Raw genomic sequence first — 26,103 nt, forward strand, 5'->3', positions numbered from 1 at the left:
GTCCAGAGTTTGTACAGAGTTACACAAATGAAACAGCCTGTGGAGTGGAGTTTAGCACCGGCGGAGGACAAGGCTTGTATTTTGTTGGCTCCTCTGTGGACTTCCACAATTACGATAGAATCCTAAAGATGTTGCGTTGCAAAACGTCTGGGCCGAGAAATGCTATCTTTCGTCAACAAATGAAGGGGATGTAGCTCAGTGGTAGAGCGCATGCTTTGCATGTATGAGGCCCCGGGTTCAATCCCCGGCATCTCCACTTATGCATCCCTAAATGAGGTCTGGGTACAGTCACAAGCCGTGTTTCAGAGTTTGTACGGAATTGTACAAATGAAACAGCCTGTGGAAAGGAGATTAGCACCATCAGAGGACAAGGCTTGTATTTTGTTGGCTCCTCTGTGGACATACACAATTACGACAGAAGCCTAAAGGTGTTGCATGGCACAATGTCTAGGCTGGGAAGTGCTTTGGTGTTAACAAGTACTGAAGGGGATGTAGCTCAGTGGTAGAGCGCATGCTTTGCATGTATGAGGTCCCGGGTTCAATCCCCGGCATCTCCACTTATACATCCCTAAAGTAGGTACCGTCACAAGCCGTGGTACAGAGTTACACAAATGAAACAGCCTGTGGAGTGGAGTTTAGCACCGGCAGAGGAAAAAGCTTGTATTTTGTTGGCTCCTCCGTGGACTTCCACAATTACGATAGAAGCCTAAAGGTGTTGCGTGGCACAATGTCTAGACTGGGAAGTGCTTTGGTTTTGACAAGCACTGAAGGGGATGTAGCTCAGTGGTAGAGCGCATGCTTTGCATGTATGATGTCCCGGGTTCAATCCCCGGCATCTCCATTTATGCAGCATTAAAGGGACTTTAGGGATTGTCGCAAGCCTCGAGAAAGTTTGTGGAGAGGAAAGGAGCAGTGACAGAGGATCAGACTTGTAGTTGTTGTTGACTTTGGCCCGGTTGATTCCTCTGTGGATCTCCGCAATTATGAACAAATCCCTCAAGTGCTAGCGTGGTAGAACGTCTCGAATTGTAAGTGTCGTCTTTTGAAAGTGGATGAAGGGGATGTAGCTCAGTGGTAGAGCGCATGCTTCGCATGTATGAGGTCCCGGGTTCAATCCCCGGCATCTTCACTTATACATCCCTAAAGTAGGTCTGGGTACCGTCACAAGCCGTGGTCCAGAGTTTGTACAGAGTTACACAAATGAAACAGCCTGTGGAGTGGAGTTTAGCACCGGCAGAGGACAAGGCTTGTATTTTGTTGGCTCCTCTGTGGACTTCCACAATTACGATAGAATCCTAAAGATGTTGCGTTGCAAAACGTCTGGGCCGAGAAATGCTATCTTTCGTCAACAAATGAAGGGGATGTAGCTCAGTGGTAGAGCGTATGCTTTGCATGTATGAGGCCCCGGGTTCAATCCCCGGCATCTCCACTTATGCATCCCTAAATGAGGTCTGGGTACAGTCACAAGCCGTGTTTCAGAGTTTGTACGGAATTGTACAAATGAAACAGCCTGTGGAAAGGAGATTAGCACCATCAGAGGACAAGGCTTGTATTTTGTTGGCTCCTCTGTGGACATACACAATTACTACAGAAGCCTAAAGGTGTTGCATGGCACAATGTCTAGGCTGGGAAGTGCTTTGGTGTTAACAAGTACTGAAGGGGATGTAGCTCAGTGGTAGAGCGCATGCTTTGCATGTATGAGGTCCCGGGTTCAATCCCCGGCATCTCCACTTATACATCCCTAAAGTAGGTACCGTCACAAGCCGTGGTCCAGAGTTTGTACAGCATTACACAAATGAAACAGCCTGTGGAGTGGAGTTTAGCACCGGCAGAGGAAAAAGCTTGTATTTTGTTGGCTCCTCCGTGGACTTCCACAATTACGATAGAAGCCTAAAGGTGTTGCGTGGCACAATGTCTAGACTGGGAAGTGCTTTGGTTTTGACAAGCACTGAAGGGGATGTAGCTCAGTGGTAGAGCGCATGCTTTGCATGTATGAGGTCCCGGGTTCAATCCCCGGCATCTCCATTTATGCAGCATTAAAGGGACTTTAGGGATTGTCGCAAGCCTCGAGAAAGTTTGTGGAGAGGAAAGGAGCAGTGACAGAGGATCAGGCTTGTAGTTGTTGTTGACTTTGGCCCAGTTGATTCCTCTGTGGACCTCCGCAATTATGAACAAATCCCTCAAGTGCTAGCGTGGCACAACGTCTCGAATTGTAAGTGTCGTCTTTTGAAAGTGGATGAAGGGGATGTAGCTCAGTGGTAGAGCGCATGCTTCGCATGTATGAGGTCCCGTGTTCAATCCCCGGCATCTCCACTTATACATCCCTAAAGTAGGTCTGGGTACCGTCACAAGCCGTGGTCCAGAGTTTGTACAGAGTTACACAAATGAAACAGCCTGTGGAGTGGAGTTTAGCACCGGCAGAGGACAAGGCTTGTATTTTGTTGGCTCCTCTGTGGACTTCCACAATTACGATAGAATCCTAAAGATGTTGCGTTGCAAAACGTCTGGGCCGAGAAATGCTATCTTTCGTCAACAAATGAAGGGGATGTAGCTCAGTGGTAGAGCGCATGCTTTGCATGTATGAGGCCCCGGGTTCAATCCACGGCATCTCCACTTATACATCCCTAAAGTAGGTACCGTCACAAGCCGTGGTACAGAGTTACACAAATGAAACAGCCTGTGGAGTGGAGTTTAGCACCGGCAGAGGAAAAAGCTTGTATTTTGTTGGCTCCTCCGTGGACTTCCACAATTACGATAGAAGCCTAAAGGTGTTGCGTGGCACAATGTCTAGACTGGGAAGTGCTTTGGTTTTGACAAGCACTGAAGGGGATGTAGCTCAGTGGTAGAGCGCATGCTTTGCATGTATGAGGTCCCGGGTTCAATCCCCGGCATCTCCATTTATGCAGCATTAAAGGGACTTTAGGGATTGTCGCAAGCCTCGAGAAAGTTTGTGGAGAGGAAAGGAGCAGTAACAGAGGATCAGGCTTGTAGTTGTTGTTGACTTTGGCCCAGTTGATTCCTCTGTGGACGTCCGCAATTATGAACAAATCCCTCAAGTGCTAGCGTGGCACAACGTCTCGAATTGTAAGTGTCGTCTTTTGAAAGTGGATGAAGGGGATGTAGCTCAGTGGTAGAGCGCATGCTTCGCATGTATGAGGTCCCGTGTTCAATCCCCGGCATCTCCACTTATACATCCCTAAAGTAGGTCTGGGTACCGTCACAAGCCGTGGTCCAGAGTTTGTACAGAGTTACACAAATGAAACAGCCTGTGGAGTGGAGTTTAGCACCGGCAGAGGACAAGGCTTGTATTTTGTTGGCTCCTCTGTGGACTTCCACAATTACGATAGAATCCTAAAGATGTTGCGTTGCAAAACGTCTGGGCCGAGAAATGCTATCTTTCGTCAACAAATGAAGGGGATGTAGCTCAGTGGTAGAGCGCATGCTTTGCATGTATGAGGCCCCGGGTTCAATCCACGGCATCTACTCTTATACATCCCTAAAGTAGGTACCGTCACAAGCCGTGGTACAGAGTTACACAAATGAAACAGCCTGTGGAGTGGAGTTTAGCACCGGCAGAGGAAAAAGCTTGTATTTTGTTGGCTCCTCCGTGGACTTCCACAATTACGATAGAAGCCTAAAGGTGTTGCGTGGCACAATGTCTAGACTGGGAAGTGCTTTGGTTTTGACAAGCACTGAAGGGGATGTAGCTCAGTGGTAGAGCGCATGCTTTGCATGTATGAGGTCCCGGGTTCAATCCCCGGCATCTCCATTTATGCAGCATTAAAGGGACTTTAGGGATTGTCGCAAGCCTCGAGAAAGTTTGTGGAGAGGAAAGGAGCAGTGACAGAGGATCAGGCTTGTAGTTGTTGTTGACTTTGGCCCAGTTGATTCCTCTGTGGACCTCCGCAATTATGAACAAATCCCTCAAGTGCTAGCGTGGCACAACGTCTCGAATTGTAAGTGTCGTCTTTTGAAAGTGGATGAAGGGGATGTAGCTCAGTGGTAGAGCGCATGCTTCGCATGTATGAGGTCCCGTGTTCAATCCCCGGCATCTCCACTTATACATCCCTAAAGTAGGTCTGGGTACCGTCACAAGCCGTGGTCCAGAGTTTGTACAGAGTTACACAAATGAAACAGCCTGTGGAGTGGAGTTTAGCACCGGCAGAGGACAAGGCTTGTATTTTGTTGGCTCCTCTGTGGACTTCCACAATTACGATAGAATCCTAAAGATGTTGCATTGCAAAACGTCTGGGCCGAGAAATGCTATCTTTCGTCAACAAATGAAGGGGATGTAGCTCAGTGGTAGAGCGCATGCTTTGCATGTATGAGGCCCCGGGTTCAATCCACGGCATCTCCACTTATGCATCCCTAAATGAGGTCTGGGTACAGTCACAAGCCGTGTTTCAGAGTTTGTACGGAATTGTACAAATGAAACAGCCTGTGGAAAGGAGATTAGCACCATCAGAGGACAAGGCTTGTATTTTGTTGGCTCCTCTGTGGACTTACACAATTACGACAGAAGCCTAAAGGTGTTGCATGGCACAATGTCTAGGCTGGGAAGTGCTTTGGTGTTAACAAGTACTGAAGGGGATGTAGCTCAGTGGTAGAGCGCATGCTTTGCATGTATGAGGTCCCGAGTTCAATCCCCGGCATCTCCACTTATACATCCCTAAAGTAGGTACCGTCACAAGCCGTGGTACAGAGTTACACAAATGAAACAGCCTGTGGAGTGGAGTTTAGCACCGGCAGAGGAAAAAGCTTGTATTTTGTTGGCTCCTCCGTGGACTTCCACAATTACGATAGAAGCCTAAAGGTGTTGCGTGGCACAATGTCTAGACTGGGAAGTGCTTTGGTTTTGACAAGCACTGAAGGGGATGTAGCTCAGTGGTAGAGCGCATGCTTTGCATGTATGAGGTCCCGGGTTCAATCCCCGGCATCTCCATTTATGCAGCATTAAAGGGACTTTAGGGATTGTCGCAAGCCTCGAGAAAGTTTGTGGAGAGGAACGGAGCAGTGACAGAGGATCAGACTTGTAGTTGTTGTTGACTTTGGCCCGGTTGATTCCTCTGTGGACCTCCGCAATTATGAACAAATCCCTCAAGTGCTAGCGTGGCACAACGTCTCGAATTGTAAGTGTCGTCTTTTGAAAGTGGATGAAGGGGATGTAGCTCAGTGGTAGAGCGCATGCTTCGCATGTATGAGGTCCCGGGTTCAATCCCCGGCATCTCCTCTTATACATCCCTAAAGTAGGTCTGGGTACCGTCACAAGCCGTGGTCCAGAGTTTGTACAGAGTTACACAAATGAAACAGCCTGTGGAGTGGAGTTTAGCACCGGCAGAGGACAAGGCTTGTATTTTGTTGGCTCCTCTGTGGACTTACACAATTACGACAGAAGCCTAAAGGTGTTGCATGGCACAATGTCTAGGCTGGGAAGTGCTTTGGTGTTAACAAGTACTGTAGGGGATGTAGCTCAGTGGTAGAGCGCATGCTTCGCATGTATGAGGTCCCGGGTTCAATCCCCGGCATCTCCACTGATACATCCCTAAAGTAGGTCTGGGTACCGTCACAAGCCGTGGTCCAGAGTTTGTACAGAGTTACACAAATGAAACAGCCTGTGGAGTGGAGTTTAGCACCGGCAGAGGAAAAAGCTTGTATTTTGTTGGCTCCTCCGTGGACTTCCACAATTACGATAGAAGCCTAAAGGTGTTGCGTGGCACAATATCTAGACTGGGAAGTGCTTTGGTTTTGACAAGCACTGAAGGGGATGTAGCTCAGTGGTAGAGCGCATGCTTTGCATGTATGAGGTCCCGGGTTCAATCCCCGGCATCTCCATTTATGCAGCATTAAAGGGACTTTAGGGATTGTCGCAAGCCTCGAGAAAGTTTGTGGAGAGGAAAGGAGCAGTGACAGAGGATCAGACTTGTAGTTGTTGTTGACTTTGGCCCGGTTGATTCCTCTGTGGACCTCCGCAATTATGAACAAATCCCTCAAGTGCTAGCGTGGCACAACGTCCCGAATTGTAAGTGTCGTCTTTTGAAAGTGGATGAAGGGGATGTAGCTCAGTGGTAGAGCGCATGCTTCGCATGTATGAGGTCCCGGGTTCAATCCCCGGCATCTCCACTTATACATCCCTAAAGTAGGTCTGGGTACCGTCACAAGCCGTGGTCCAGAGTTTGTACAGAGTTACACAAATGAAACAGCCTGTGGAGTGGAGTTTAGCACCGGCAGAGGACAAGGCTTGTATTTTGTTGGCTCCTCTGTGGACTTCCACAATTACGATAGAATCCTAAAGATGTTGCGTTGCAAAACGTCTGGGCCGAGAAATGCTATCTTTCGTCAACAAATGAAGGGGATGTAGCTCAGTGGTAGAGCGCATGCTTTGCATGTATGAGGCCCCGGGTTCAATCCCCGGCATCTCCACTTATGCATCCCTAAATGAGGTCTGGCACAATGAGGTGGCACAATGTCTAGACTGGGAAGTGCTTTGGTTTTGGCAAGCACTGAAGGGGATGTAGCTCAGTGGTAGAGCGCATGCTTTGCATGTATGAGGTCCCGGGTTCAATCCCCAGCATCTCCATTTATGCAGCATTAAAGGGACTTTAGGGATTGTCGCAAGCCTCGAGAAAGTTTGTGGAGAGGAACGGAGCAGTGACAGAGGATCAGACTTGTAGTTGTTGTTGACTTTGGCCCGGTTGATTCCTCTGTGGACCTCCGCAATTATGAACAAATCCCTCAAGTGCTAGCGTGGCACAACGTCTCGAATTGTAAGTGTCGTCTTTTGAAAGTGGATGAAGGGGATGTAGCTCAGTGGTAGAGCGCATGCTTCGCATGTATGAGGTCCCGGGATCAATCCCCGGCATCTCCACTTATACATCCCTAAAGTAGGTCTGGGTACCGTCACAAGCCGTGGTCCAGAGTTTGTACAGAGTTACACAAATGAAACAGCCTGTGGAGTGGAGTTTAGCACCGGCAGAGGACAAGGCTTGTATTTTGTTGGCTCCTCTGTGGACTTCCACAATTACGATAGAATCCTAAAGATGTTGCGTTGCAAAACGTCTGGGCCGAGAAATGCTATCTTTCGTCAACAAATGAAGGGGATGTAGCTCAGTGGTAGAGCGCATGCTTTGCATGTATGAGGCCCCGGGTTCAATCCCTGGCATCTCCACTTATGCATCCCTAAATGAGGTCTGGGTACAGTCACAAGCCGTGTTTCAGAGTTTGTACGGAATTGTACAAATGAAACAGCCTGTGGAAAGGAGATTAGCACCATCAGAGGACAAGGCTTGTATTTTGTTGGCTCCTCTGTGGACTTACACAATTACGACAGAAGCCTAAAGGTGTTGCATGGCACAATGTCTAGGCTGGGAAGTGCTTTGGTGTTAACAAGTACTGTAGGGGATGTAGCTCAGTGGTAGAGCGCATGCTTCGCATGTATGAGGTCCCGGGTTCAATCCCCGGCATCTCCACTGATACATCCCTAAAGTAGGTCTGGGTACCGTCACAAGCCGTGGTACAGAGTTACACAAATGAAACAGCCTGTGGAGTCGAGTTTAGCACCGGCAGAGGACAAGGCTTGTATTTTGTTGGCTCCTCTGTGGACTTCCACAATTACGATAGAATCCTAAAGATGTTGCGTGGCACAATGTCTAGACTGGGAAGTGCTTTGGTTTTGACAAGCACTGAAGGGGATGTAGCTCAGTGGTAGAGCGCATGCTTTGCATGTATGAGGTCCCGGGTTCAATCCCCGGCATCTCCATTTATGCAGCATTAAAGGGACTTTAGGGATTGTCGCAAGCCTCGAGAAAGTTTGTGGAGAGGAAAGGAGCAGTGACAGAGGATCAGACTTGTAGTTGTTGTTGACTTTGGCCCGGTTGATTCCTCTGTGGACCTCCGCAATTATGAACAAATCCCTCAAGTGCTAGCGTGGCACAACGTCTCGAATTGTAAGTGTCGTCTTTTGAAAGTGGATTAAGGGGATGTAGCTCAGTGGTAGAGCGCATGCATCGCATGTATGAAGTCCCGGGTTCAATCCCCGGCATCTCCACTTATACATCCCTAAAGTAGGTCTGGGTACCGTCACAAGCCGTGGTCCAGAGTTTGTACAGAGTTACACAAATGAAACAGCCTGTGGAGTGGAGTTTAGCACCGGCAGAGGACAAGGCTTGTATTTTGTTGGCTCCTCTGTGGACTTCCACAATTACGATAGAATCCTAAAGATGTTGCGTTGCAAAACGTCTGGGCCGAGAAATGCTATCTTTCGTCAACAAATGAAGGGGATGTAGCTCAGTGGTAGAGCGCATGCTTTGCATGTATGAGGCCCCGGGTTCATTCCCCGGCATCTCCACTTATGCATCCCTAAATGAGGTCTGGGTACAGTCACAAGCCGTGTTTCAGAGTTTTTACGGAATTGTACAAATGAAACAGCCTGTGGAAAGGAGATTAGCACCATCAGAGGACAAGGCTTGTATTTTGTTGGCTCCTCTGTGGACTTACACAATTACGACAGAAGCCAAAAGGTGTTGCATGGCACAATGTCTAGGCTGGGAAGTGCTTTGGTGTTAACAAGTACTGAAGGGGATGTAGCTCAGTGGTAGAGCGCATGCTTTGCATGTATGAGGTCCCGAGTTCAATCCCCGGCATCTCCACTTATACATCCCTAAAGTAGGTACCGTCACAAGCCGTGGTACAGAGTTACACAAATGAAACAGCCTGTGGAGTGGAGTTTAGCACCGGCAGAGGAAAAAGCTTGTATTTTGGTGGCTCCTCCGTGGACTTCCACAATTACGATAGAAGCCTAAAGGTGTTGCGTGGCACAATGTCTAGACTGGGAAGTGCTTTGGTTTTGACAAGCACTGAAGGGGATGTAGCTCAGTGGTAGAGCGCATGCTTTGCATGTATGAGGTCCCGGGTTCAATCCCCGGCATCTCCATTTATGCAGCATTAAAGGGACTTTAGGGATTGTCGCAAGCCTCGAGAAAGTTTGTGGAGAGGAACGGAGCAGTGACAGAGGATCAGACTTGTAGTTGTTGTTGACTTTGGCCCGGTTGATTCCTCTGTGGACCTCCGCAATTATGAACAAATCCCTCAAGTGCTAGCGTGGCACAACGTCTCGAATTGTAAGTGTCGTCTTTTGAAAGTGGATGAAGGGGATGTAGCTCAGTGGTAGAGCGCATGCTTCGCATGTATGAGGTCCCGGGTTCAATCCCCGGCATCTCCTCTTATACATCCCTAAAGTAGGTCTGGGTACCGTCACAAGCCGTGGTCCAGAGTTTGTACAGAGTTACACAAATGAAACAGCCTGTGGAGTGGAGTTTAGCACCGGCAGAGGACAAGGCTTGTATTTTGTTGGCTCCTCTGTGGACTTACACAATTACGACAGAAGCCTAAAGGTGTTGCATGGCACAATGTCTAGGCTGGGAAGTGCTTTGGTGTTAACAAGTACTGTAGGGGATGTAGCTCAGTGGTAGAGCGCATGCTTCGCATGTATGAGGTCCCGGGTTCAATCCCCGGCATCTCCACTGATACATCCCTAAAGTAGGTCTGGGTACCGTCACAAGCCGTGGTCCAGAGTTTGTACAGAGTTACACAAATGAAACAGCCTGTGGAGTGGAGTTTAGCACCGGCAGAGGAAAAAGCTTGTATTTTGTTGGCTCCTCCGTGGACTTCCACAATTACGATAGAAGCCTAAAGGTGTTGCGTGGCACAATATCTAGACTGGGAAGTGCTTTGGTTTTGACAAGCACTGAAGGGGATGTAGCTCAGTGGTAGAGCGCATGCTTTGCATGTATGAGGTCCCGGGTTCAATCCCCGGCATCTCCATTTATGCAGCATTAAAGGGACTTTAGGGATTGTCGCAAGCCTCGAGAAAGTTTGTGGAGAGGAAAGGAGCAGTGACAGAGGATCAGACTTGTAGTTGTTGTTGACTTTGGCCCGGTTGATTCCTCTGTGGACCTCCGCAATTATGAACAAATCCCTCAAGTGCTAGCGTGGCACAACGTCCCGAATTGTAAGTGTCGTCTTTTGAAAGTGGATGAAGGGGATGTAGCTCAGTGGTAGAGCGCATGCTTCGCATGTATGAGGTCCCGGGTTCAATCCCCGGCATCTCCACTTATACATCCCTAAAGTAGGTCTGGGTACCGTCACAAGCCGTGGTCCAGAGTTTGTACAGAGTTACACAAATGAAACAGCCTGTGGAGTGGAGTTTAGCACCGGCAGAGGACAAGGCTTGTATTTTGTTGGCTCCTCTGTGGACTTCCACAATTACGATAGAATCCTAAAGATGTTGCGTTGCAAAACGTCTGGGCCGAGAAATGCTATCTTTCGTCAACAAATGAAGGGGATGTAGCTCAGTGGTAGAGCGCATGCTTTGCATGTATGAGGCCCCGGGTTCAATCCCCGGCATCTCCACTTATGCATCCCTAAATGAGGTCTGGCACAATGAGGTGGCACAATGTCTAGACTGGGAAGTGCTTTGGTTTTGGCAAGCACTGAAGGGGATGTAGCTCAGTGGTAGAGCGCATGCTTTGCATGTATGAGGTCCCGGGTTCAATCCCCAGCATCTCCATTTATGCAGCATTAAAGGGACTTTAGGGATTGTCGCAAGCCTCGAGAAAGTTTGTGGAGAGGAACGGAGCAGTGACAGAGGATCAGACTTGTAGTTGTTGTTGACTTTGGCCCGGTTGATTCCTCTGTGGACCTCCGCAATTATGAACAAATCCCTCAAGTGCTAGCGTGGCACAACGTCTCGAATTGTAAGTGTCGTCTTTTGAAAGTGGATGAAGGGGATGTAGCTCAGTGGTAGAGCGCATGCTTCGCATGTATGAGGTCCCGGGATCAATCCCCGGCATCTCCACTTATACATCCCTAAAGTAGGTCTGGGTACCGTCACAAGCCGTGGTCCAGAGTTTGTACAGAGTTACACAAATGAAACAGCCTGTGGAGTGGAGTTTAGCACCGGCAGAGGACAAGGCTTGTATTTTGTTGGCTCCTCTGTGGACTTCCACAATTACGATAGAATCCTAAAGATGTTGCGTTGCAAAACGTCTGGGCCGAGAAATGCTATCTTTCGTCAACAAATGAAGGGGATGTAGCTCAGTGGTAGAGCGCATGCTTTGCATGTATGAGGCCCCGGGTTCAATCCCTGGCATCTCCACTTATGCATCCCTAAATGAGGTCTGGGTACAGTCACAAGCCGTGTTTCAGAGTTTGTACGGAATTGTACAAATGAAACAGCCTGTGGAAAGGAGATTAGCACCATCAGAGGACAAGGCTTGTATTTTGTTGGCTCCTCTGTGGACTTACACAATTACGACAGAAGCCTAAAGGTGTTGCATGGCACAATGTCTAGGCTGGGAAGTGCTTTGGTGTTAACAAGTACTGTAGGGGATGTAGCTCAGTGGTAGAGCGCATGCTTCGCATGTATGAGGTCCCGGGTTCAATCCCCGGCATCTCCACTGATACATCCCTAAAGTAGGTCTGGGTACCGTCACAAGCCGTGGTACAGAGTTACACAAATGAAACAGCCTGTGGAGTCGAGTTTAGCACCGGCAGAGGACAAGGCTTGTATTTTGTTGGCTCCTCTGTGGACTTCCACAATTACGATAGAATCCTAAAGATGTTGCGTGGCACAATGTCTAGACTGGGAAGTGCTTTGGTTTTGACAAGCACTGAAGGGGATGTAGCTCAGTGGTAGAGCGCATGCTTTGCATGTATGAGGTCCCGGGTTCAATCCCCGGCATCTCCATTTATGCAGCATTAAAGGGACTTTAGGGATTGTCGCAAGCCTCGAGAAAGTTTGTGGAGAGGAAAGGAGCAGTGACAGAGGATCAGACTTGTAGTTGTTGTTGACTTTGGCCCGGTTGATTCCTCTGTGGACCTCCGCAATTATGAACAAATCCCTCAAGTGCTAGCGTGGCACAACGTCTCGAATTGTAAGTGTCGTCTTTTGAAAGTGGATTAAGGGGATGTAGCTCAGTGGTAGAGCGCATGCATCGCATGTATGAAGTCCCGGGTTCAATCCCCGGCATCTCCACTTATACATCCCTAAAGTAGGTCTGGGTACCGTCACAAGCCGTGGTCCAGAGTTTGTACAGAGTTACACAAATGAAACAGCCTGTGGAGTGGAGTTTAGCACCGGCAGAGGACAAGGCTTGTATTTTGTTGGCTCCTCTGTGGACTTCCACAATTACGATAGAATCCTAAAGATGTTGCGTTGCAAAACGTCTGGGCCGAGAAATGCTATCTTTCGTCAACAAATGAAGGGGATGTAGCTCAGTGGTAGAGCGCATGCTTTGCATGTATGAGGCCCCGGGTTCATTCCCCGGCATCTCCACTTATGCATCCCTAAATGAGGTCTGGGTACAGTCACAAGCCGTGTTTCAGAGTTTTTACGGAATTGTACAAATGAAACAGCCTGTGGAAAGGAGATTAGCACCATCAGAGGACAAGGCTTGTATTTTGTTGGCTCCTCTGTGGACTTACACAATTACGACAGAAGCCAAAAGGTGTTGCATGGCACAATGTCTAGGCTGGGAAGTGCTTTGGTGTTAACAAGTACTGAAGGGGATGTAGCTCAGTGGTAGAGCGCATGCTTTGCATGTATGAGGTCCCGAGTTCAATCCCCGGCATCTCCACTTATACATCCCTAAAGTAGGTACCGTCACAAGCCGTGGTACAGAGTTACACAAATGAAACAGCCTGTGGAGTGGAGTTTAGCACCGGCAGAGGAAAAAGCTTGTATTTTGGTGGCTCCTCCGTGGACTTCCACAATTACGATAGAAGCCTAAAGGTGTTGCGTGGCACAATGTCTAGACTGGGAAGTGCTTTGGTTTTGACAAGCACTGAAGGGGATGTAGCTCAGTGGTAGAGCGCATGCTTTGCATGTATGAGGTCCCGGGTTCAATCCCCGGCATCTCCATTTATGCAGCATTAAAGGGACTTTAGGGATTGTCGCAAGCCTCGAGAAAGTTTGTGGAGAGGAAAGGAGCAGTGACAGAGGATCAGGCTTGTAGTTGTTGTTGACTTTGGCCCAGTTGATTCCTCTGTGGACCTCCGCAATTATGAACAAATCCCTCAAGTGCTAGCGTGGCACAACGTCTCGAATTGTAAGTGTCGTCTTTTGAAAGTGGATTAAGGGGATGTAGCTCAGTGGTAGAGCGCATGCTTCGCATGTATGAGGTCCCGTGTTCAATCCCCGGCATCTCCACTTATACATCCCTAAAGTAGGTCTGGGTACCGTCACAAGCCGTGGTCCAGAGTTTGTACAGAGTTACACAAATGAAACAGCCTGTGGAGTGTAGTTTAGCACCGGCAGAGGACAAGGCTTGTATTTTGTTGGCTCCTCTGTGGACTTCCACAATTACGATAGAATCCTAAAGATGTTGCGTTGCAAAACGTCTGGGCCGAGAAATGCTATCTTTCGTCAACAAATGAAGGGGATGTAGCTCAGTGGTAGAGCGCATGCTTTGCATGTATGAGGCCCCGGGTTCAATCCCCGGCTTCTCCACTTATGCATCCCTAAATAAGGTCTGGCACAATGAGGTGGCACAATGTCTAGACTGGGAAGTGCTTTGGTTTTGACAAGCACTGAAGGGGATGTAGCTCAGTGGTAGAGCGCATGCTTTGCATGTATGAGGTCCCGGGTTCAATCCCCGGCATCTCCACTTATGCATCCCTAAATGAGGTCTGGGTACAGTCACAAGCCGTGTTTCAGAGTTTGTACGGAATTGTACAAATGAAACAGCCTGTGGAAAGGAGATTAGCACCATCAGATGACAAGGCTTGTATTTTGTTGGCTCCTCTGTGGACTTACACAATTACGACAGAAGCCTAAAGGTGTTGCATGGCACAATGTCTAGGCTGGGAAGTGCTTTGGTGTTAACAAGTACTGTAGGGGATGTAGCTCAGTGGTAGAGCGCATGCTTTGCATGTATGAGGTCCCGGGTTCAATCCCCGGCATCTCCACTGATACATCTCTAAAGTAGGTCTGGGTACCGTCACAAGCCGTGGTCCAGAGTTTGTACAGAGTTACACAAATGAAACAGCCTGTGGAGTGGAGTTTAGCACCGGCAGAGGAAAAAGCTTGTATTTTGTTGGCTCCTCCGTGGACTTCCACAATTACGATAGAAGCCTAAAGGTGTTGCGTGGCACAATATCTAGACTGGGAAGTGCTTTGGTTTTGACAAGCACTGAAGGGGATGTAGCTCAGTGGTAGAGCGCATGCTTTGCATGTATGAGGTCCCGGGTTCAATCCCCGGCATCTCCATTTATGCAGCATTAACCCTCTAGGCGCCACTGTCGAGTTTACTCGACAAGATGCGGTACTGAATAAAACGGCCGATTTAGTCAAATAGGGTGTCATATTTCGTTCGACATCCACTCCACTAGGTGGCAGACATGTCATACGTCATCCCCGAGTCCGAAAAAGGTCATGGTTTAAAGAAAAGTTTTGAGCTACAGCGCATTGGATCAGTGCGTGCAATACCGGAGCTAGTGTGCGTGTGAGCCACTTAGTCAGAGCGATATTGTCAACGTTAGCGAGTATTTGCATTAGATTATCGTCTAATGGCATCAAAAAAGTTTACCTGAAATGAAGTGTTGGGTCTTCTATTCGCGGACCCTGATTCTGAAGGGGAATATCTGCCTTCAGGAAATGACGGTGATTCGTTTAGTGAGGCTTCAGATGCGTCCCTGCCTTCAATGATGCAGCTGGACAAAGTGAGAGTTTACTCCATAGTTTAGCTTACACCAAGCACAAACGTTGAATCGTTTGCCCAATGTCACTGGTGGGAATAATGTTTCACGGGTTCGGAGTGTTCATCGGGAAGTTAGCAGGGTGTTAGTGGTGTGGCGAACAAGGCTGGAGGTAGCCTAATAGCGCTAGCTTCTGTCTTTTGCCTCTCCACAATCGCGGCGACAGTAACGTGGTGGAGCCTTTGTCTAATGCGACTGGGTATGTTAGACGAGGTCGAAGTGCTCATAGGAGAGTTAGGGGGAAACGTAGTGGCAGTGTGGGGAGTCGCAATGAGAATGACAGTAGGCCTAGTCCGAGCTGCGCAAATTCTCTCCACTCGACGCGCGCGAGGCAGATCTGGCCATGCTGCTCGCATGGTGGAGGTGGTGACACGCTCTCTCCCTCTCCCCCTCCCTCTCCCTCTCCCCCTCCCCCTCCCCCTCCCTCTCCCCCTCCCCCTCCCTCTCCCTCTCCCCCACACACACACACACATTAGGTCATGCATAGTCTATCACAAGATGATGGGAATGCCGGCCCTGTATGGATAGGGATAGGGAGTCATTATCTCTACAACAAAAGGCCTGCTACATAAAAAAAAAAAATGTCAGCCATTTATTAGTAATGATTTACACTGTTGATTTGCTATCTATTTCCCTGATCATTTAGGACATACACTATGTGTTCCTTTTTGTGTGTTCATGTCCTTGTGATGTGTGTGTCTTTGTCAGCTAAGAAAAAAAAACATCAACAAAAACAACAAAAAGAAAAAAAATACTAACATTGTCTCTTGTCTTGTCTCGTCATCTCACTCCTGATCTGTGCCTTGCCGTGGCAAATGAGCTTTTGAACTAAACAGGTCTTGTCTGCTTGTGTTTGTGTGTCATCTGAATAATCTATATGTGCTCCATACATGGAATCAGAGTGCCTACTGTATGTAGTAAATGGAAAATCTCTACAGCAAAAGGCCAGTCTACTGCTACATGCATTTGGTTTGTTTCGGCCATTTATTAGTAATGATTTACACAGTTTGTTCACTACTTACTATTTACCTGAGCATTCAGTATTGTGCAATATAGCATACAGAAGGTGAGGGACATTTTGGGGGGAAAGAAGTGGTGCATTTTATCATTCAAACATGCAACTTTTCATGAAAATTCTATAATCCAAGATGGCCGCCACCATATGACGTCATAATATGCAAATTAGATATAAACATTTAATCTCTACATAAACTTTGGGTCATCCTTAATATTTCTCTAATTTACAGAAAGTCTCTATCTCTTATCACTTTTAAGATATAGCCTTTTGAAATGAAGATGTCAAAATTGATCGTTTCGGAAAAAAACCTCTGGCGCCTAAAGGGTTAAAGGGACTTTAGGGATTGTCGCAAGCCTCGAGAAAGTTTGTGGAGAGGAAAGGAGCAGTGACAGAGGATCAGCCTTGTAGTTGTTGTTGACTTTGGCCCGGTTGATTCCTCTGTGGACCTCCGCAATTATGAACAAATCCCTCAAGTGCTAGCGTGGCACAACGTCTCGAATTGTAAGTGTCGTCTTTTGAAAGTGGATGAAGGGGATGTAGCTCAGTGGTAGAGCGCATGCTTCGCATGTATGAGGTCCCGGGTTCAATCCCCGGCATCTCCACTTATACATCCCTAAAGTAGGTCTGGGTACCGTCACAAGCCGTGGTCCAGAGTTTGTACAGAGTTACACAAATGAAACAGCCTGTGGAGTGGAGTTTAGCACCGGCAGAGGACAAGGCTTGTATTTTGTTGGCTCCTCTGTGGACTTCCACAATTACGATAGAATCCTAAAGATGTTGCGTTGCAAAACGTCTGGGCCGAGAAATGCTATCTTTCGTCAAATGAAGGGGATGTAGCTCAGTGGTAGAGCGCATGCTTTGCATGTATGAGGCCCCGGGTTCAATCCCCGGCATCTCCACTTATGCATCCCTAAATGAGGTCTGGCACAATGAGGTGGCACAATGTCTAGACTGGGAAGTGCTTTGGTTTTGACAAGCACTGAAGGGGATGTAGCTCAGTGGTAGAGCGCATGCTTTGCATGTATGAGGCCCCGGGTTCAATCCCCGGCATCTCCACTTATGCATCCCTAAATGAGGTCTGGGTACAGTCACAAGCCGTGTTTCAGAGTTTGTACGGAAATGTACAAATGAAACAGCCTGTGGAAAGGAGATTAGCACCATCGGAGGACAAGGCTTGTATTTTGTTGGCTCCTCTGTGGACTTACACAATTACGACAGAAGCCTAAAGGTGTTGCATGGCACAATGTCTAGGCTGGGAAGTGCTTTGGTGTTAACAAGTACTGTAGGGGATGTAGCTCAGTGTTCGAGCGCATGCTTCGCATGTATGAGGTCCCGGGTTCAATCCCAGGCATCTCCACTGATACATCCCTAAAGTAGGTCTGGCACAATGAGGTGGCACAATGTCTAGACTGGGAAGTGCTTTGGTTTTGACAAGCACTGAAGGGGATGTAGCTCAGTGGTAGAGCGCATGCTTTGCATGTATGAGGTCCCGGGTTCAATCCCCGGCATCTCCATTTATGCAGCATTAAAGGGACTTTAGGGATTGTCGCAAGTCTCGAGAAAGTTTGTGGAGAGGAAAGGAGCAGTGACAGAGGATCAGGCTTCTAGTTGTTGTTGACTTTGGCCCAGTTGATTCCTCTGTGGACCTCCGCAATTATGAACAAATCCCTCAAGTGCTAGCGTGGCACAACGTCTCGAATTGTAAGTGTCGTCTTTTGAAAGTGGATGAAGGGGATGTAGCTCAGTGTTCGAGCGCATGCTTCGCATGTATGATGTCCCGGGTTCAATCCCCTGCATCTCCACTTAAACATCCCTAAAGTAGGTCTGGGTACCGTCACAAGCCGTGGTCCAGAGTTTGTACAGAGTTACACAAATGAAACAGCCTGTGGAGTGGAGTTTAGCACCGGCAGAGGAAAAAGCTTGTATTTTGTTGGCTCCTCCGTGGACTTCCACAATTACGATAGAAGCCTAAAGGTGTTGCGTGGCACAATGTCTAGACTGGGAAGTGCTTTGGTTTTGACAAGCACTGAAGGGGATGTAGCTCAGTGGTAGAGCGCATGCTTTGCATGTATGAGGTCCCGGGTTCAATCCCCGGCATCTCCATTTATGCAGCATTAAAGGGACTTTAGGGATTGTCGCAAGCCTCGAGAAAGTTTGTGGAGAGGAAAGGAGCAGTGACAGAGGATCAGACTTGTAGTTGTTGTTGACTTTGGCCCGGTTGATTCCTCTGTGGACCTCCGCAATTATGAACAAATCCCTCAAGTGCTAGCGTGGCACAACGTCCCGAATTGTAAGTGTCGTCTTTTGAAAGTGGATGAAGGGGATGTAGCTCAGTGGTAGAGCGCATGCTTCGCATGTATGAGGTCCCGGGTTCAATCCCCGGCATCTCCACTTATACATCCCTAAAGTAGGTCTGGGTACCGTCACAAGCCGTGGTCCAGAGTTTGTACAGAGTTACACAAATGAAACAGCCTGCGGAGTGGAGTTTGGCACAGGCAGAGGACAAGGCTTGTATTTTGTTGGCTCCTCTGTGGACTTCCACAATTACGATAGAATCCTAAAGATGTTGCGTTGCAAAACGTCTGGGCCGAGAAGTGCTATCTTACGCCAAGAAATGAAGGGGATGTAGCTCAGTGGTAGAGCGCATGCTTTGCATGTATGAGGCTGTCATGAACAATTTGTTCCGGCTTGCGAAAAAGTTCCGGATGATGTAATAATCACGTTCCGATCTCACATTAAAATGTTTCTCATAGAATGTTGGCGTCGTTGCTATGACTGTTGCTGTCGCTGGACGATCCATTTACCCCTTTGTGACGTCTATACTTTGTGACCACCGAATCCTACTGCGGTAAACGTGCGAAGGAGTCCTTCAGCAACAAGGGGTTGATGGCTTGCTTGACGGCACGCTTTGCGTTACAGGAATAGGCCTACCAACTTACGTTCAGTGTAATACTTCTGCCGTTCAGGCACCGATTTTATATTTGAACATTTTCTCATAGACATTACATATAGGCTTTACAGTGGTTTGGTTGGTAGGTTTTAAACGTATTTTTTTGTTTTACTACGGAAGATCGACTCACTCAACTTGCTAACGTAACGTTACATCTGGATCTGGATGCGGAGCAGCAGAACTACCACACCAGAAGCTCGTGGATCAGCTCAGGTAATAAAGTAATTTTATTTGTTGCAATTGCAAATTATTCTGGTTATTACGGCGTTATTAGGCCTATCAGCAATTCCACAATGTGTGCATGACCGTAACATTTGCAATGCTTGTTATTTGGTGACTTTTGTTGTTTGCTAGTCGTGTTGACATTAGCAGATAGCTTAATGTTTTTAGGACAATCTAAACTGTTTGAATTAGAAATATAGTTTCTTAGTTCGTGTTAGACTATTTGACAAACAAGAAAGGGCAAATATGTCTTGGTTTTGAATGAAATAGCCTAGTTAAAATTCCCTCAGGATGAATAAAGTATTTGTCTATCAATCCATCCATCCAGACTGCCCATAATCAATGCTGGCTGGCAAGCTGGTAGCCTATGGCTTACGTTTAATCTTAGGTTTTTTATTACACACTTGCTACAAGTGAGCTCATGCCTTCAGTCCTCCAGTGAGCATGGTGTAAATAAAGATTATGTGGATGTGGAATATATTATAAGAATATTATATGTGGTATAATTAAGCCCTATGATTTATTAACCTGTTTTTATCTTCAATTACACTACCCTATACCATCCATAGTATTCTATTTATACGTAAAAATATGCATAGTGCAATTACACTTAAGCTTATACATCTATATTCTACAGCTCTTTACTGTTCTTAATGTGCATACACTTACTTATAATGTTGACTGTTACTATACTGCACATATCTGTCTATATATCTCTCTACGGTTCATACTGAATATCCAAATTTATTCTGTTTTTATAATATTACTGTTAATATACTGCATACTGTATATCTATATTGTATTATTTTTGTTAGCCTTATAATGTTACTGCGACTACACTGCACATATCTGTACATGATATTCATACACTGTTCACACTGCATATCCATATCTATCCTGCTCTTATAAGGCTACTGCTAATACATTGCACATATTTATATTTAATTTATATTACTGTAAACCATACCACTTTCTTAACTGTATACTACTGTCTACACTGCACTATATGTCTTCTACTGCTTATACTGCACCACCTGTCTATACTGTGTGTCACATTGCACTTTTCTGCTTTTTTGCACTTCTGGTTAGACGCAAACTGCATTTCGTTGTCCCTGTATTTGTACTCTACACAATGACAATAAAGTTGAATCTAATCTAATCTTCATTATTTTAGAAGGAGAGAGAGAAGAATGAGTAATCACAGCCTTGACCATGAAGCAAGGACCATGAAGGGATGGCCATCGAAAAGAAATACCTGTATAGGCAGTTACAGGCTACAGAAAGAAGATGCGGAGAGTGATCTCCCAGCTTCCTCAACTGGGTATAAATGTTTGTGTATGTGTGTGCATGAGTCCACATGCACATTTCAGGTCCCTGACAGATAGAAAGTGTAGGTGCTTCTCTGACACTCTTCTATTACACCGACATAGGGAGACACTAATAGCATTTACCAGACATGTGGACTCGAGTCACATGACTTGGACTCGAGTCAGACTCGAGTCATGATTTTAATGACTTCAGACTTGACTTGATAAAATTCGGCATGACTTGCGACTCGACTTGGACTTGAATACTATTCACTCGAGACTTGACTCGGACTTTGCCTCTTTGACTTGTGACGACTTGACATGTCTCGAGTCAAAAACTAAATTTCCTGATCGTGGACCAGTCACCCCAGAGATGCTTTCCCTCCGCGACTAAAAAAAAAAAAATAGCGGAGACAAGCGGCCAGTCCAGAGCACAGTTCAGTGCTGCCGCTACCCCCACATGCGTTACGCACTGTGTGTAGGGCACCAAGAGACAGAGAAACGACCAACATTTAGCTAATAACTAGTAGCTTTACTGCAAACTGATTTGCACTCTTGTTAGAGAACGTTTACAATGTCAAAATGCACCAACAGCATGTTACATAAAGATGATACTTTTCGAGTCCTCTCCATTAAGATCCAACTTAAACTTATGCTAGGCTACTGCATTTAATTGAGAACACATCTAAAGCACGCACGAGAGGGAGAGAAAACGAGTAGGTTCCAGCTGGCTTGTCATTGTTGATGATGATTGATATTTTCTTTTAAATATAAGAAACGTATAAAAGGAAATCATGAAGGCAACAAATACGAGATTAGGGGAAATTGCGGATTTATCCGGTTCTCACTACTGTTATAAACTATGAGATCCAGGTCACTATGACAGGCTGCACTCACTGTGATTTGGAAAGTGGACAAGAATATGAAGAGTTGTCTTTGTTTAATGGAAATGGTGAGTCTTGAAGTAGGCCTATTCAATAATTTGTTTACATAAAGCACATTGATATGCCGATTGAAACGCATTCCACTCAGCTAGCTAGGTGGCTACTGGCTACCAGGCTCATAATTCACATTTAATTGCAAACAGAAAATGTCAAGCAAGCATCATGTCATACATGCATCTATTTCCAAAGGAATGAAAGCTGTTTGTGCCAACTTAATATAATGCTTATCATTGTTAATATTGTGCTATTCATGTGGCACAAACAATGTTTGAGTTTGTGGACTAGCCATAGGAATGGAGCTGGTAAAAAAGATCATTATGAGAATGTGTGGACAGTGGCACACAATGGGCTTAAAGTGACAGTGCACCATTTACAAATGAGATAAACAGCATCACATGTGTAGTATTTCTTAAGAAATGAATACTTTAAAACAAAATTACTGTGTCATTATTATCTTTTAAATAATATAAAAGTGTTGACCTTGGCTTCCCTTATGAGTCGCTACTGGCAGACAGCCTAATAAATTGTTTGCAGGCAAATCTGTGGCCTAGCGCAGTGAAATGCCATCAGTCAAATTATTACTCATCCTTACAATGGGCTCCGAAATTTGGAAAAACAATATTTTTATTTGTCATGTAGCTATCCGTTTTGTACAGATTACTCAGGTATGCACATGTGTATATTGTATGCGCATGCATATATCGTAAAAGATTTCAAGACAGAAACATTGAACATATTTTAATCTGTATTTAAAAAAAAAATTCTGTGGATTAGATGGAAGTGTTAAAATTATGATCGATAGTCTAATAATGCCATTATTAAGTGAAGAGTACCTGATGACTTGTTCAGGACTTGAAAAAGATTGGGACTTGGACTTGGACTCGACTTGGCTTTGATGAGACTTGGACTTGGACTCGACTTGCCCTTCTCTGTATTTACTTGGGACTTGACTTGGACTTGAGTGCTAAGACTTGGGACTTACTTGTGACTTGCCAAACAGTGACTTGGTCCCACCTCTGGCATTTACAGCCTAATGACTGCCTTGAATTAACGTGTATACATGTGTCATTTAAAGTCCCCCTAAAGAGTATTTGTATTTACCTTAAAATAACGTTTCCAAAATCATTTTGATGGCACAAACTTTTAATAGGGCAAACATCACTCAGAGTAGGTTTTATCGCTTGTAAAATAGCCATATGAAGTTGCTGTTTGGGTAGGAACACTGCACTACATTGGTGCTGCTTTACAGGAATGTAGTTACAGTATACTGTAGGAACAGTCCACTTCTAAATCAGTTCTACTAACTACTCTCCCCCAAAACCATTTTTTCATTTGCATTCGCACTGGCCAAGTGGCCATAGGAACTGATAGGATGGCGTAAGGAGTGACGCGCTGTCACTTGCTACAGGGTTTAAAATAGGCATGCACTCGCCTTGCCAAATGCGAGTAAATTAACTAACTAGCCTATATTTACAAATGATTTGAATGACCCTCACTGTCTACTGTCGCTTCAAGCATTCCACGGTCGGGACGAATGAAACAGGCATGATGGACTAATGAAGCCAGCAGTTTAATCTATAAACGTTTAACATTGTTGCCATGAATACATACCACAAAATATACACAGAAAGTGCAAACACTTCATTTCATGTTTGGGATATCTATCTATCTATTTCTCTGTCGATATCCTCATCCCCTGCTTCATTCCTTTTCTCGCCCCCATAAGTCTGTCCCAACCACTGCCGCATTTAGTTTAATCTTAACCTAATAAAAAGGAAATATCAATTATCATCAACAATGACAAGCCAGCTGGAACCTGCCACTCGTTTTCTCTCTCTCTCTCACGTGCGTGCTCAGACGCGTTCTCAATTAAATGGAGTAGCATAGGGCCTACGTTCAAGTTGGATCTTCATAGAGAGGACCCGAAAAGTATCATCTTTATGTAACATGCTGTTGGTGCATGTTGACATTGTATACTTCTCTAACAAGAGTGAAAAACAGTTTGCCGTACAGCTACTATTTATTGGCTAAATGTTGGTCTCTCCTCTGTCTCTCGGTGACCTATGCATAGTGCGTTATGCGTCTGGTGGTGGTGATCACTAATCAGGCAACTTTTTAAAACTGAACATTTTCGCCTACAACCTCCTCACGTTCCATCTTCACCTAACTCCATAGACAATAAATTAAATAAACCATCTTGCTGCTTCAAGGTTTTGCGGCCTCCGTTACATGACATCAGCCCCCCACAAAGAAAATAGGTAAACACAATGCGTTAATTGCGTTAATATTTCGTGACGTGTTATGTACATGCGTTATGTACATTTTACTTTACTTTAGTGGCTAACTCCCTCCTGTTTCAGTCTATGCTCCCTGCTCTGGCTCCGTTCGTACTTCTAATTCCTTGTGTTTTCTGGTAGACGCTCCGTTCGTTTCCATCATCTCACACGCTGGTTTCACAGCAAACTGCGCGCAGCCAATGGGCGTATGAAACGTCATCACGTAGCACAGTGGTCATGGGAAATGTAGGAAGTACTGCCAGGGGGATATATGACCAAGAACAGAGCCTAATGCATCATGCATGTAATGCCTCATGCATCACAGGCCAAACTGGCTAGTAAGTTTTTATTAACACCCGCCAAAATAAATTTGAACCCCGCATTTGGTGGGTTGGTGGGTGTTAATTTAGAACCCTGCTTATATCACTGACAACAGTAGTCCAGCCAAGATATTGTCATTTAAAAAGTGAAGTTGCAGCCCTCAACTGATGTTGATGTTGTCATGTTGTGTTTTGGCCTGATGCGCCATCCTCCACCTATCTACTAATCACGAAGTCAGTAGTGTTTCGGCATCCTGGTTGCCAGTTCTGCCAGTCAGGGGGGAGGGGGACGGGATACACCGCTCTACAGTCATTTTAAAGTGATTGCAGTACCAGTTTTGGCCACAATCTTACATACGGTTCCTTTAACTTCCCATGGAAAGTTTCCAGAAATTTACCGGACATTTTCCGCCCCTTTGCAACCCTAGTCGTAAAGTTAGCTAGTTCAAACTACACCTCTCGACCTGTGGTAGAAGCATAGTAGAAAAATTTCAGGGGATTTTCATGTGAAAGACTGCACTAACTCCAGATTTGTGTACAAATTGATAATTATAAACGGATTTAAGTTTCTGGTTGATATTATACACTTCTAACCACCATACATCCATATTTTAAAATGGCTTAGGCATAAAATATATTATTTGAAAGCCAATTTGCAGCCACGTGCACACAAGTAAAAGTCACACATCTGCAGATAATAATACAAGGTGCACGCTTGTGATCAGTCAGTAGAGAATATGTAGCCTTTGATTTTAACATTGTCATGGAGTGGGGGGATAATATGATCTGCATAATAGATAGACTTATAGGTAAACAATGGTGAGAATATTGTAGTCAAAATAACTATTTCAATCCAGATTCGAACTCTTGGACAGCTGACTGTCATGTGCTGCACATCGCAGGCTATCATCAGCCTTATTGCACTGCACCACAGAGATGACGGTGTAAACAAGTGAATAGAGGGTAAATAACTATAGAATATACAACAGTTTCACCAGCACATTTAAATGACTAATGTTTAAAAGTAGTACAAAAAAAAAAGAGAGAGAGATGATTTCATACATCATTACTGTAAGTCTGTTATTTGCAGGTGTCAGTCCGCGTGTTAGGCTACTATATGTAATGACCACCTTAGTCCAGACTACTGAACTTTGGATACTATCATGGTCAAGACTTACAAAGTACTATGTAAGTATGATAGTTTTGGGAAACAGTTTTAACTTAGATGTTGGTTAGTTGACTGGTGCTGCCTGAGAAGAGGACTGGACTGAAACACCTGCACAACCAAGCCAGCTTGGAGGAGAGGATATGCATTGAACCTGCTCACCAATGCCAGCAAAAAGAGGAACCTCCTGGCCCAGACATCAATTGTGGTTTTATTTTGTGAAATAAAAAGACCATACATTTGAGTAATTCTTGCCTAATTATTATTATGTTTATTAAAATGTGTATTTTATAAATATGTTGTAATTGCATTGGCAGTAAGTTGCTAATGGCAATTATTCATTCCCTTTGACACATGAGAAACATTAGAGTGGACAGTGTTGCAGTGGCTCTCATTTTTTTCTACAAATGCTGACTTGCACTACATACTTGGTTTCCCTCTAACTTTGTAACTTTTTCCACCAAATGTATGTAATAAATTACTTTTTGTTCAAATTCACTTTTGGTGTGGTCTCCCCATTGCTCCACCATAAGCCATGTGCACCATGACAAATGTCTTATGATTTAAGTTACACACATGCTGTCTGGGGATTAGTAAACTATATGCATGTGGGCCTACTAATGAATTTAAAAACAGTACGTGTATTTACTATTGTTGATGTTGAGACACTTGCATACTGTACTACTACACCTGTGTTGGCCCTGAATGAAATAGTCTACCCAGGTTAACATTTATTGCACTTTATCACAATACTAAAGCGTCTGATACCTTAGTGATTGAGTTTATGTACGACACTATATGAACACAGATTTCTTCCTAAGATAGTTTTGCTGTAGTCCAACTCCAGTGTGAAATAACTAGACTAGCACCTTGCAAAATCAATGCTTCCCCAACTTTTTTGCTGACGCAAATGTAACCAGCTGAACACCACATTTGCCATTACTTGTATACTGCAAAGATGACGTTTAGTCTCTGTGTTTTGAATAACATTTGATAAAATGCAGAAGGCCGAACTTCGTTATGAGGTAGGACAACATTGTTACTGTCTTCCTTCCCATAAGCGACATAAAGGCACTTTGTGATTATCTGAAGCCAACTGAGTAGCCAACTGGAAATGTAGCTTACGTTATAACGGGTATTGAGAGTTTGA

General features: G+C 45.5%; 56 non-coding genes across 56 annotated transcripts; all 56 read left to right on the top strand.

The window, feature by feature from the left end:
• The first annotated feature begins 184 nt into the window (after window positions 1–184).
• trnaa-ugc lies at window positions 185–256 on the top strand. The gene has a single exon. It is a non-coding gene; the product is annotated as a tRNA-Ala (tRNA).
• Window positions 257–485: 229 nt separating this feature from the next.
• On the top strand, window positions 486–557 carry trnaa-ugc. Its single transcript has one exon. It is a non-coding gene; the product is annotated as a tRNA-Ala (tRNA).
• A 212-nt stretch (window positions 558–769) lies between these two features.
• trnaa-ugc lies at window positions 770–841 on the top strand. The gene has a single exon. It is a non-coding gene; the product is annotated as a tRNA-Ala (tRNA).
• A 216-nt stretch (window positions 842–1,057) lies between these two features.
• trnaa-cgc lies at window positions 1,058–1,129 on the top strand. Its single transcript has one exon. It is a non-coding gene; the product is annotated as a tRNA-Ala (tRNA).
• A 228-nt stretch (window positions 1,130–1,357) lies between these two features.
• trnaa-ugc lies at window positions 1,358–1,429 on the top strand. The gene has a single exon. It is a non-coding gene; the product is annotated as a tRNA-Ala (tRNA).
• Window positions 1,430–1,658: 229 nt separating this feature from the next.
• On the top strand, window positions 1,659–1,730 carry trnaa-ugc. Its single transcript has one exon. It is a non-coding gene; the product is annotated as a tRNA-Ala (tRNA).
• Window positions 1,731–1,953: 223 nt separating this feature from the next.
• Window positions 1,954–2,025, top strand: trnaa-ugc. The gene has a single exon. It is a non-coding gene; the product is annotated as a tRNA-Ala (tRNA).
• Window positions 2,026–2,241: 216 nt separating this feature from the next.
• trnaa-cgc lies at window positions 2,242–2,313 on the top strand. The gene has a single exon. It is a non-coding gene; the product is annotated as a tRNA-Ala (tRNA).
• Window positions 2,314–2,541: 228 nt separating this feature from the next.
• trnaa-ugc lies at window positions 2,542–2,613 on the top strand. The gene has a single exon. It is a non-coding gene; the product is annotated as a tRNA-Ala (tRNA).
• A 212-nt stretch (window positions 2,614–2,825) lies between these two features.
• On the top strand, window positions 2,826–2,897 carry trnaa-ugc. The gene has a single exon. It is a non-coding gene; the product is annotated as a tRNA-Ala (tRNA).
• Window positions 2,898–3,113: 216 nt separating this feature from the next.
• Window positions 3,114–3,185, top strand: trnaa-cgc. Its single transcript has one exon. It is a non-coding gene; the product is annotated as a tRNA-Ala (tRNA).
• A 228-nt stretch (window positions 3,186–3,413) lies between these two features.
• Window positions 3,414–3,485, top strand: trnaa-ugc. Its single transcript has one exon. It is a non-coding gene; the product is annotated as a tRNA-Ala (tRNA).
• A 212-nt stretch (window positions 3,486–3,697) lies between these two features.
• trnaa-ugc lies at window positions 3,698–3,769 on the top strand. The gene has a single exon. It is a non-coding gene; the product is annotated as a tRNA-Ala (tRNA).
• A 216-nt stretch (window positions 3,770–3,985) lies between these two features.
• On the top strand, window positions 3,986–4,057 carry trnaa-cgc. The gene has a single exon. It is a non-coding gene; the product is annotated as a tRNA-Ala (tRNA).
• Window positions 4,058–4,285: 228 nt separating this feature from the next.
• Window positions 4,286–4,357, top strand: trnaa-ugc. Its single transcript has one exon. It is a non-coding gene; the product is annotated as a tRNA-Ala (tRNA).
• Window positions 4,358–4,586: 229 nt separating this feature from the next.
• Window positions 4,587–4,658, top strand: trnaa-ugc. The gene has a single exon. It is a non-coding gene; the product is annotated as a tRNA-Ala (tRNA).
• Window positions 4,659–4,870: 212 nt separating this feature from the next.
• trnaa-ugc lies at window positions 4,871–4,942 on the top strand. The gene has a single exon. It is a non-coding gene; the product is annotated as a tRNA-Ala (tRNA).
• Window positions 4,943–5,158: 216 nt separating this feature from the next.
• trnaa-cgc lies at window positions 5,159–5,230 on the top strand. The gene has a single exon. It is a non-coding gene; the product is annotated as a tRNA-Ala (tRNA).
• A 229-nt stretch (window positions 5,231–5,459) lies between these two features.
• On the top strand, window positions 5,460–5,531 carry trnaa-cgc. The gene has a single exon. It is a non-coding gene; the product is annotated as a tRNA-Ala (tRNA).
• Window positions 5,532–5,760: 229 nt separating this feature from the next.
• Window positions 5,761–5,832, top strand: trnaa-ugc. Its single transcript has one exon. It is a non-coding gene; the product is annotated as a tRNA-Ala (tRNA).
• A 216-nt stretch (window positions 5,833–6,048) lies between these two features.
• Window positions 6,049–6,120, top strand: trnaa-cgc. The gene has a single exon. It is a non-coding gene; the product is annotated as a tRNA-Ala (tRNA).
• A 228-nt stretch (window positions 6,121–6,348) lies between these two features.
• On the top strand, window positions 6,349–6,420 carry trnaa-ugc. Its single transcript has one exon. It is a non-coding gene; the product is annotated as a tRNA-Ala (tRNA).
• Window positions 6,421–6,505: 85 nt separating this feature from the next.
• Window positions 6,506–6,577, top strand: trnaa-ugc. Its single transcript has one exon. It is a non-coding gene; the product is annotated as a tRNA-Ala (tRNA).
• A 216-nt stretch (window positions 6,578–6,793) lies between these two features.
• Window positions 6,794–6,865, top strand: trnaa-cgc. Its single transcript has one exon. It is a non-coding gene; the product is annotated as a tRNA-Ala (tRNA).
• A 228-nt stretch (window positions 6,866–7,093) lies between these two features.
• trnaa-ugc lies at window positions 7,094–7,165 on the top strand. Its single transcript has one exon. It is a non-coding gene; the product is annotated as a tRNA-Ala (tRNA).
• Window positions 7,166–7,394: 229 nt separating this feature from the next.
• On the top strand, window positions 7,395–7,466 carry trnaa-cgc. The gene has a single exon. It is a non-coding gene; the product is annotated as a tRNA-Ala (tRNA).
• Window positions 7,467–7,684: 218 nt separating this feature from the next.
• Window positions 7,685–7,756, top strand: trnaa-ugc. The gene has a single exon. It is a non-coding gene; the product is annotated as a tRNA-Ala (tRNA).
• A 216-nt stretch (window positions 7,757–7,972) lies between these two features.
• trnaa-cgc lies at window positions 7,973–8,044 on the top strand. The gene has a single exon. It is a non-coding gene; the product is annotated as a tRNA-Ala (tRNA).
• A 228-nt stretch (window positions 8,045–8,272) lies between these two features.
• On the top strand, window positions 8,273–8,344 carry trnaa-ugc. The gene has a single exon. It is a non-coding gene; the product is annotated as a tRNA-Ala (tRNA).
• A 229-nt stretch (window positions 8,345–8,573) lies between these two features.
• Window positions 8,574–8,645, top strand: trnaa-ugc. Its single transcript has one exon. It is a non-coding gene; the product is annotated as a tRNA-Ala (tRNA).
• A 212-nt stretch (window positions 8,646–8,857) lies between these two features.
• On the top strand, window positions 8,858–8,929 carry trnaa-ugc. The gene has a single exon. It is a non-coding gene; the product is annotated as a tRNA-Ala (tRNA).
• A 216-nt stretch (window positions 8,930–9,145) lies between these two features.
• Window positions 9,146–9,217, top strand: trnaa-cgc. The gene has a single exon. It is a non-coding gene; the product is annotated as a tRNA-Ala (tRNA).
• Window positions 9,218–9,446: 229 nt separating this feature from the next.
• Window positions 9,447–9,518, top strand: trnaa-cgc. The gene has a single exon. It is a non-coding gene; the product is annotated as a tRNA-Ala (tRNA).
• Window positions 9,519–9,747: 229 nt separating this feature from the next.
• trnaa-ugc lies at window positions 9,748–9,819 on the top strand. The gene has a single exon. It is a non-coding gene; the product is annotated as a tRNA-Ala (tRNA).
• Window positions 9,820–10,035: 216 nt separating this feature from the next.
• Window positions 10,036–10,107, top strand: trnaa-cgc. The gene has a single exon. It is a non-coding gene; the product is annotated as a tRNA-Ala (tRNA).
• A 228-nt stretch (window positions 10,108–10,335) lies between these two features.
• On the top strand, window positions 10,336–10,407 carry trnaa-ugc. The gene has a single exon. It is a non-coding gene; the product is annotated as a tRNA-Ala (tRNA).
• An 85-nt stretch (window positions 10,408–10,492) lies between these two features.
• Window positions 10,493–10,564, top strand: trnaa-ugc. The gene has a single exon. It is a non-coding gene; the product is annotated as a tRNA-Ala (tRNA).
• A 216-nt stretch (window positions 10,565–10,780) lies between these two features.
• trnaa-cgc lies at window positions 10,781–10,852 on the top strand. The gene has a single exon. It is a non-coding gene; the product is annotated as a tRNA-Ala (tRNA).
• Window positions 10,853–11,080: 228 nt separating this feature from the next.
• trnaa-ugc lies at window positions 11,081–11,152 on the top strand. Its single transcript has one exon. It is a non-coding gene; the product is annotated as a tRNA-Ala (tRNA).
• A 229-nt stretch (window positions 11,153–11,381) lies between these two features.
• On the top strand, window positions 11,382–11,453 carry trnaa-cgc. The gene has a single exon. It is a non-coding gene; the product is annotated as a tRNA-Ala (tRNA).
• Window positions 11,454–11,671: 218 nt separating this feature from the next.
• Window positions 11,672–11,743, top strand: trnaa-ugc. Its single transcript has one exon. It is a non-coding gene; the product is annotated as a tRNA-Ala (tRNA).
• A 216-nt stretch (window positions 11,744–11,959) lies between these two features.
• trnaa-cgc lies at window positions 11,960–12,031 on the top strand. The gene has a single exon. It is a non-coding gene; the product is annotated as a tRNA-Ala (tRNA).
• Window positions 12,032–12,259: 228 nt separating this feature from the next.
• trnaa-ugc lies at window positions 12,260–12,331 on the top strand. The gene has a single exon. It is a non-coding gene; the product is annotated as a tRNA-Ala (tRNA).
• A 229-nt stretch (window positions 12,332–12,560) lies between these two features.
• On the top strand, window positions 12,561–12,632 carry trnaa-ugc. The gene has a single exon. It is a non-coding gene; the product is annotated as a tRNA-Ala (tRNA).
• Window positions 12,633–12,844: 212 nt separating this feature from the next.
• Window positions 12,845–12,916, top strand: trnaa-ugc. Its single transcript has one exon. It is a non-coding gene; the product is annotated as a tRNA-Ala (tRNA).
• Window positions 12,917–13,132: 216 nt separating this feature from the next.
• On the top strand, window positions 13,133–13,204 carry trnaa-cgc. The gene has a single exon. It is a non-coding gene; the product is annotated as a tRNA-Ala (tRNA).
• A 228-nt stretch (window positions 13,205–13,432) lies between these two features.
• Window positions 13,433–13,504, top strand: trnaa-ugc. The gene has a single exon. It is a non-coding gene; the product is annotated as a tRNA-Ala (tRNA).
• Window positions 13,505–13,589: 85 nt separating this feature from the next.
• trnaa-ugc lies at window positions 13,590–13,661 on the top strand. The gene has a single exon. It is a non-coding gene; the product is annotated as a tRNA-Ala (tRNA).
• Window positions 13,662–13,890: 229 nt separating this feature from the next.
• On the top strand, window positions 13,891–13,962 carry trnaa-ugc. Its single transcript has one exon. It is a non-coding gene; the product is annotated as a tRNA-Ala (tRNA).
• A 229-nt stretch (window positions 13,963–14,191) lies between these two features.
• Window positions 14,192–14,263, top strand: trnaa-ugc. The gene has a single exon. It is a non-coding gene; the product is annotated as a tRNA-Ala (tRNA).
• A 2,036-nt stretch (window positions 14,264–16,299) lies between these two features.
• On the top strand, window positions 16,300–16,371 carry trnaa-cgc. Its single transcript has one exon. It is a non-coding gene; the product is annotated as a tRNA-Ala (tRNA).
• Window positions 16,372–16,596: 225 nt separating this feature from the next.
• On the top strand, window positions 16,597–16,668 carry trnaa-ugc. Its single transcript has one exon. It is a non-coding gene; the product is annotated as a tRNA-Ala (tRNA).
• Window positions 16,669–16,753: 85 nt separating this feature from the next.
• Window positions 16,754–16,825, top strand: trnaa-ugc. The gene has a single exon. It is a non-coding gene; the product is annotated as a tRNA-Ala (tRNA).
• A 386-nt stretch (window positions 16,826–17,211) lies between these two features.
• On the top strand, window positions 17,212–17,283 carry trnaa-ugc. The gene has a single exon. It is a non-coding gene; the product is annotated as a tRNA-Ala (tRNA).
• A 517-nt stretch (window positions 17,284–17,800) lies between these two features.
• On the top strand, window positions 17,801–17,872 carry trnaa-ugc. The gene has a single exon. It is a non-coding gene; the product is annotated as a tRNA-Ala (tRNA).
• Window positions 17,873–18,088: 216 nt separating this feature from the next.
• Window positions 18,089–18,160, top strand: trnaa-cgc. Its single transcript has one exon. It is a non-coding gene; the product is annotated as a tRNA-Ala (tRNA).
• The last annotated feature ends 7,943 nt before the right edge of the window (window positions 18,161–26,103 follow it).

Source organism: Alosa sapidissima, chromosome 23 (assembly GCF_018492685.1).
Source record: "Alosa sapidissima isolate fAloSap1 chromosome 23, fAloSap1.pri, whole genome shotgun sequence".
Taxonomy (NCBI): domain Eukaryota; kingdom Metazoa; phylum Chordata; class Actinopteri; order Clupeiformes; family Clupeidae; genus Alosa; species Alosa sapidissima.